This window comes from Amphibalanus amphitrite, unplaced genomic scaffold (genome assembly GCF_019059575.1).
Source record: "Amphibalanus amphitrite isolate SeventyFive unplaced genomic scaffold, NRLGWU_Aamphi_draft 000131F_arrow, whole genome shotgun sequence".
Lineage (NCBI taxonomy): Eukaryota > Metazoa > Arthropoda > Thecostraca > Balanomorpha > Balanidae > Amphibalanus > Amphibalanus amphitrite.
In genome coordinates, this window is record NW_024881626.1 from 780535 (window position 1) to 788705 (window position 8171).

The 8171-nt window shown below is 50.3% G+C and overlaps 1 protein-coding gene across 1 annotated transcript in view; it reads right to left on the bottom strand.

Annotated features, from left to right (window-relative positions):
- LOC122381956 (diacylglycerol kinase 1-like) overlaps positions 1-3309 on the bottom strand; it is a 78863-nt gene extending 75554 nt beyond the window's left edge. The window contains exon 1 of the mRNA XM_043366749.1: positions 3154-3309. The gene's annotated coding sequence lies outside the window, so the exon portion shown is untranslated. The remainder of the gene's footprint in view (positions 1-3153) is intronic.
- Between the last annotated feature and the right edge of the window lie 4862 nt (positions 3310-8171).

An 8171-nucleotide genomic window follows, 5' to 3' on the forward strand; every position in this document is an offset into this window, starting at 1 on the left:
TTTGATTAATAGGCGACATTAGCTCGAAACCTGGTCTCTGAGACCGAAAATGGAGAAACTGTTTTCTCAGTGGAGTGTAATGGTGGCCTTTTTAGCGCTAGGTGGTCTAGAAATGCTAAAAATAAAGTTCGAAAATTTGACGTCATCAATTTTGAGCAGTTTTTTTTCGCCATACCTTGGCCCAAAAAAAGGTGTCGATCTCAAATTTCGTGTGTAGATAGACGATGGTAGGGACTATCATGTACATCCCGTGTTTTTTTTTTAAATTCAAAAAACGCTTTTTGATTCTTTTGGCTATTATATCTAAAAAAACAGCTTTTTGTTTTTTTTTGTCCAAAAACAAACATGTTTAACCCTATTAGTGGCAGGGGGGGTTGTTTTCATCCACCCCTCAGGTTTTTCGGGAATATCTCCGAAACCGCTGAAGCTACGATGCTGAAATTTTGATTTTTCTGACTTTTCCTAAAACTAAATTGGGCACATTCCCTGAAAATTTCAAGTTCATAAATTTCCCAGGGGCGGCTCCAGAGCACTGGGAATTGGGGGTCCTATTCGTGAAGCGAGTCATTTGGGCGAAGATCACGATGCTGCACCAGTTTTACGAACAGTGAATGAAAGGTATCATGTGATAACATATACAAAGTTATTGTGCATCCTCTTTTGACACGTTTTTGCTATAATAGGCGGATCCAGGCGTCCAAAAAGGGGGGTTATGTTTTACCTCCCAACATAGGTGTCCTGACACCGCCTATGCATGACCAACACAATTGTAGTCGTTCTTTCATAAGAAAATTGTAACATAACAAGACCATTACCACTCTTTTTAGAAACAGTACCAACAAAAACCTTATTTACTATACTTTTTGTGTACCCCCAATCTCAATGACCTGTATCCGCCTATGATTTTTGAAAATCCATATTTTTAGGATCCATGTGAATTCCTGGTTCATTCTCTATCGATCGGCAAAAGTTGCGTTAAGATTGGTTCAGAAACCTGGCCGTGATAAACAGTCTAAAATGTATCTGCAATTTGCCCGTTTTTACCCCCCTCTACCCCCCCCCCCCCCTATTGACATTTTTTAATTTTTATTTTCTAGAAATGTAGATCACGTTGAGCGAAATCGAATGCCGTTTGAATTTTGAAAATCGGCCCGTTAGATCTCGAGATATCAAGGGGGGTCGTAAACAGACCCCCCCCTCCCCTGCCACTAATAGCCAGGAGCCTGCCACTAATAGGGTTAAAATCCGAGATAGCAGTTTTATAGCCCAGTTAATTCAACACCTTTTATGTACTGAATATTTTTCTATATCTTCAAAGCTGTAGGGCTGACAGCTCTTCCAGGGAAACCTTTTTTTGGTCGAAAATTGCAGAACATGATGTCATTCTGACGTCATTTGTGGCCAACACATCATAAGCTCTGATTTTTTTGTCGCAATGTGTAAAATTGTTGACCGGAGGGGTCCTGAAAGATTGGTGACGATATCTGCCGTCGTTCAGGAAATATCTACGGAAAAGGACAGGGGGCCGTTTCGCCCCCCCCCCCCCCCTACGGGGCGCGGGTTAAAATATGTACCTAATGATCCGGGTGTATCAGCGATCTGGAATGGTTGGTACGCTTCAAGACAAGCAAGACCTGCATTCCCGAAAACCTTGAGGTTGTTTGACGTCACCATGATGGCTACTTGTATAAGAATACCAAGGTTTTGAGCAGGGTAAAACAAACTTATAATTTTATGATGACCATTCTTTCGTTAACCAGAAAAGAGGTCGGACTAGCGATAGCTTTTTCCAGTTAAACCATTTTCACTTGGCATCGCGGCTGAGGGAAGAACTTAGTGGGAATGTATGAATGCGTCCTGTGCTGAGTATTGCCATTATCAACTAAATGGTTGTGAAATTCGAATAAAACATCACCACTACCAGCTGCAGTTATGGATAAGTACGATCTCGTGAAGGGAGATGAGGGTCAGGTAAAGCCAAGAAGGCAGAAGCATTAGGTGGGGTTAGAAAAAAACACATTTGAGATGGATAAGTAATCTTCAGCTCTCGGGAGGGGTTAGAAGGATCCCATCATCTATCACGCCGGGTCAGAAGAGTTCCCTGCAGATGTTATGAATCTGCCCCTGAGAGAGGTGAGGAGCCCAAGAGACTGTCGTGTCTTTCATGGGTATCTAATTTAAAGGGGTCAGGACTCGGGAGGCTCCAAGGTTCAATGTCTTTCAAGTCGGATCAGGACCATTTTGAGAGCGATCAAGAATCAGATGAGCCCCGTCAAAGTTCAGGACAATAATTCCTGAGAACAATCAACAGAAGCCATGTTTGGTGCGTTAGCTCTGAACAAGTGCCATTCGGTGCTTCTGTTGTCCTGCTGTGCTGAATCAATCCGTCACTAGTTGGCATCGTGGCTGTGGGAAGAAGTAGTGGTAATGTATGAATTCGTTCTGTGCTGGGTATTGCCATCAATCAAGTAAATGGCTGCGAAATTCGAAGAATTCGAAAAGAAATTCGGACCCATTCTTTAAAAAGCCATCTCGCTCATCGCAACGAATCCCGACACTCACAGGTCAGAGGTCATACACCGGTGAGAGGTCAATGGGTGAAGAGGGGGGGGGGGGGTTATCGGAGGTCACCGCGCCAGAACCTGTTGGAGGTGACCGTGACGTGACCTGTCGGGAGAGTAAGGTCATTGGACATGTCGGAGGCCGCCGTGTCGTGACCTGTCGGAGGTCAGCGCGTATTGTATTGTATTGTATTTACGATCATGGGCGATCCTCACATGGCGTGGCGATTACTCTTGACATGTCTGCTGGCGGTTGACGGCACGGGACCTGTTGGAGGTCACCGGGTGGTGACCTGTCACAGGTCACCGTCTCGTGACCTGTCGGTCACCGGCCGCGCCGGTCGGAATGGCTGAAGGACGGCGTCCGGGCGTCGGACGCTGGCCGCCTGCCCCGGGAGCGGCGGCCGCGCTCTCTGTCAGCTATCGATCGGGGCGTGCCCGGTCAGCCGGCCGGCCCGACTGCGGGTCAGACCCGGCTGCCGGGACCGGCACTGAGGCCCTGCCGCCCCGCTAACACCCTGACTGGCCCTCGGCCCTAAGCGGGCGGCCGCGCGGCGGCGGCGCCGGGCCGCGCCGGCAGCAGCGCGCTTACCTGGCGCCGTCAGGCCGGTCGGTCCATGCGCCGGCGGCGGTGGCGGCGGCGACTGGGTGGCTCCGGGAACAGCAGCGCACACTGGCTCACACGACGGCACGTTCACGCGGCTCGTCTGAACATCACTGGCGCGCCGGCGGCCGCCGAGCCGACCCGCTTTTCGGCTCCATATTGGATTGGCAGCGCGCGAGTCTCGAGAGTGCGGCCGCGACCGTGCGTGACGTCACCGAGCCCGCGCCGGCCGCCGCGCCGGCCCGGTCGATGGCGACGCTCTGACAGAGGGCCCCGGACACGGCCGAGAGCCGGGCGGGCCGGCCTGCCGTCGGCCACACGGTCCACACTCGGCACCGGCACCCGACCACTGACCGCCGACCAGCACCCGCACTGCACCACAACTCACAGTCTGACCGTGCACCTCAGTACAGTCAGCGGCAGCACCGGCCGCCAGCTCGGCCCGAGGCGCTCGTCGCCGCCGTCGTCGCTGTCGTCGCGGCTCTGTCAGAGACCGTACGTCCGGTCTGGCAGCGTCGGTGACGCACACAAGCAACGTCATACGTCGGCCCGAGAAGCTCGGTGCGTCGACGGTACCGGCGCGGCAGTCGACGAGCCGTCCAAGTCCGGGTGGGGCCGGGCAATCCGGGCCGCGCGCCCGGCCGGTCGCCGAAACACCTGAGAGAGAGAGAGAGAGAGAGAGAGAGAGAGAGAGAGAGAGAGAGAGAGAGAGAGAGAGAGAGAGAGAGAGGGAGGGAGAGAGAGAGAGCGACAGGTGTCCGGGCCGGAGCCGGACTGACTCACACCGCCGGCCGTACCCGGAACGAACGGTCCGGCCCGGCGTCCGGCTCCATTCATTTGACGCTGGTCGCTGACATTTGTCGTGCAGCGGGCAACTGAGTGCCAAATCGTGTCATGAGAGCCCCATGCCGCGCTTGTAACAACACTAAAACACTCACACGATCTAGCACAATGAAACATTGTCAAAGTACACGGAAATATGCATGCTATTCTCGCCGACCATAAGTCGCGTGACCGTCGCACGGGCTGCACTCCATTGCCAGGCTACGAGGTGCTGTAACTTCCTGACACTGCATTACCAGTTCTACAAATGTGGCTCGCTCAGGAAACGGGTAACGAGCTCAGACTCAAGTTGCTGCACGCCGGGAAGCGCTTTAAATAGAGGCGGATGCGTGCGGTCTAAAAATAAAGGCACAGGATTACCTTTCTCATGCCAAACAAAACCCACCGGAGGTTAGACTCATGAAGGTGCATTGGTTCCAGGGACACGGATTAAAACAACCTCCTTTTAGTATCCTTAACCCGGGACACTAAAAGATCGATCAGCATTATAAAGATGTGATCGATGAGCTCCTGGCAGGCCATCAAAATATGAGCATCATCCCCGTCTATCACAGCACACGATTGTTTACGCGTTAGAGGGCCTTGGTTTACGCCTGGATTACGTTTTAATCTTTTATTGCATGAACGTTCCGAACGAGGGATCACACTGAAGGCTCCCTCCTAAAGGGATTTGAGCCCATATAGATGTTCGACCATATGCCTGCGGTATTGAAAAATCGGAGCAGCCTCATCCCAGATAAGATGTTGATTTGATTGTAACACATCAAGGCGAGGGCATCGATCCCATAGTAAGAGACAGTGAGAAAACGCTTCCCCCCATTAACCCGCGCCCTGGCGGGGTCTGTTTATAACGCAACCTGGTGGTTGAGGGGGTTATTTTTTACCCCCCTCGTATCTCCGAAACTACTGGACGGATCCGCAAAATTCAAACGGTGTTCGAAAGCTCTGTCAAATTTGTTGAAGGAACATCAATTTTATTGACCTCGGGGTCACCGATGACGTCACAGGTCAGGTCAAAGATAAAATATTTTACCGGTCATGGGTCTTCTAGGGAATGCGCTATAACATCGAGTAAAACGCATCTTATCGAAAATCAGCGATAGGGCGTCAGTTCCCTAGTATGTACATATGTTGCTGTTAGAGGTCACTGATAATACCAGGTCAGGTCACAGGTCAGGTCACCAAGGGTCGGCACATGAACCCAATTTTACTAGGACTGTGCGATGTATGTTTTATGGCCAATTTTTCATTTTCAATTCAACGGTGCTGGTTATAAGACCATCAGGGTCACTTCCTGCTGGAAGTCAGGTCAATGTCAGGTCAAAACAGGTCAAAATTCAAAGTTGATATTTTGCATAAAATGGGCAATAATTCGGTGCAACTCGTCATGGTTAGTCTAATGATGTTCTTTGTTTTGCGCTAGGTTGTCTAGAATGGCTAAAAATTGAGTTTGAAAATTTGACGTCGTCATTTTGGAACAATTTTTTCTCTATAATTTGGCCAAAAAAGAGGTATCGATCTAAAATTTGGTATGTGAATATGTTACAGGAGTTTGAGAAATCCGTGAGTTTGCAAACTCACTAGGGAGTTTACAAATTCACTAGGGAGTTTGCAAACTCACTGACCGGTCAGGGAGTTGGAGAAATTCCAGAGCGATTGGGACGAATAAAATCAAGTGTGTAAGATGAGGTTGGCATGCGTGCCGTCCGTGATGTTAAAACAAAGGCGGCTAGTGGTACGGCTTATATAACTGTCGCACGCTGACAAAAAGCTTACAGATCCTTAATTGTTTTACCGCGAAAAATGCTACTCGCGGCTATGTAAAGGGAAGGTTCGGAGCAGCGTGCTCCTCCGTTCCGTCGTTTCCATCCTCAGGAATCCGGATACTGAAATCCTTCTCCTCCACGCCGAAACCCCCACTCCGGGCTGGACAGGCACCCTTATCTCATGTGGGCTGCTCCCTTGGAGCGGCACCGCTGCTCCCGCGGGAGCGCACCCCGTAGCCGGGTGCAGAGAGTGCTTGGGGGGCTGGTCGGCCTGTCCATTCGGACGGGCTAAGCCCCGGCGGCTCTCTAGGGTCCGGTAGGGCCCAGACCAATGTCTCCCCCTAATTCCTATCATTCTTCCGGCTCTGAAATGGTCTTGTCAGACCGAAAGGGCCTAACCCAACAAAACAAAAACAAACAAGCAGCGTGCGCCAGTCGCAGCTGGGCTGGCTGCCAGCAGGGCCGGCTCTCGATGACTCGTCTATGTGGCGGAGTGGGAATGGGCGTGAATTGGTGCGTGTGCCTATACTTTAGCATAAGTGACCAACTGAGCTGTTTCTACTTTGATATATTGAGCCTGACTCTGGAATAGCCACACTTATGTGGAACGGATCTAATTGGGACGTGAACTAAATAAATGTATGACTAAAAAAGCGGCGGTACACGCTTGGATAGACCACTGAGCAGTTTAATAATAAAAAAGGTATTCATGGTTTGCATATGATCTATAAGCTTTTTGTCAGCGTGCGAGGCCCTACAACTAGCCGCCTTTGTTTTAACATCACGGACGGCACGCATGCCACCCACATGCTGCGCACTTGTTTTTATTTGGCCCAATCGCTCTGGAATTTCTCAAACTCCCTGACCGGTCAGTGAGTTTGCAAACTCCCTAGTGAATTTGTAAACTCCCTAGGGAGTTTGCAAACTCACGGATTTATCAAACTCCCTGTAACAAATAGAAGTCGATAGGGGCTATCACATATATTCCTTTTTTCGAAAAACGAAAACTTTTTGGAATTTTTGGCTATTATATTTTAAGAAAATAGGTGGGGTCAAAATTCAAAATTCCATAATTTCGAGATAGCAGTTTGGTAGCCCTGGTAATTCGACACCTTTTATGTCTTAAACGTTTTTCTGTATCTTCAAAACTATAGGCATGACAGCTCTTCTCGCAAACCTTTTTCGGAAACGGCAGAACATGACGTCATTCTGACGTCGAGACGCGTCGAATGAACTATTTGTTGACCCTGAAAGGTCATTTCGAAAATTTGACCTCAGGCCAAGGTCATGACCTGACCGGAAAGGGCCATGTTGCATATTAATCGATCCGTAACGTCGAGCTGAACACATCTGACCTCAGTGTGACTCCTGAAGTGTGACATTGTTCTTCACTGTAAAGCATAAATAAAAACTTATCATGCAAGGAAAACGCCTAAATTTAATCACACTTAGACCAGTTTGACATTAGATCAGTTTGAGGAAAATAATATTTCTCTTAATAGCTCAAATCCATGCATCCTAGCCCCATGACCCCAAGGTGGCCATTGCTACTAAGGTAAATAAAGGTCGATTCCGTTGCGCTGTTTGCTCGTGTGGCCGGCCGGCGATTCGCTCTCATGTAATGGATATTACGTTTCGGCGGTGCCGCGCGCGCCGTACGGCCCGACCCCGGAGCCGGGCCTAGGCAGCGCCGACCGCCGCGCGGCCGGGGCGCGGCTGCGGCCGAGAGGTTTTGTTTAACTTGTGATTTTCCGGGAGCGGCGATCCCTCCCGGGAGCTGTTACGTTCATGGCTCTGCCGCTCTGGTTTTGTATCATGTATGCTCATTATGTATACCGTATTGTACGTGCCCCAATAAATGTGTCCACGTTTTGAAGAAAAAAGGTAAATAAAGGTAGTGAGTGCATAAAGCAGCAGATAACAGCAGTGGTTCAGCCGGGAAGGCTGGTGGTCCGTGTTGCCCCACCCGGCCGTCCTACCCCACCTCTCCCTTAATTGCTTTATTCACTCGTTTTGAGTCTCGCACAGTAATAAGCCAGTTGTGTTTGTGTGTGCTTTTTTGTCTCAATCTCAGCTGCAAACCCCTGGGTCCATTTTAAGTGTTTGGCCCAGCCCGTCCACAGACCATCAGTGCTTCATATTTGAGCGCCCAGCCCAGCCCGGCCCAGCCTAGCCCAGCCAAAAACCCATTGGGCTGACCCGGCCTATGACGAACACTGGTGAGTGGTGACTGAGCACTAAACGCTACCTATAGCAGCCTGACACAGACGCCGCCCAACGGACTTACATGGGCTCCCTCTCCCAGGCGGGCCTGGGCGCCACCTAGCAGATTGACTCCGGCAGCCTCTGAGGGACCGATTTGGGCGCCCTCTCCACGGCTAGCCTGACGTGGACGCC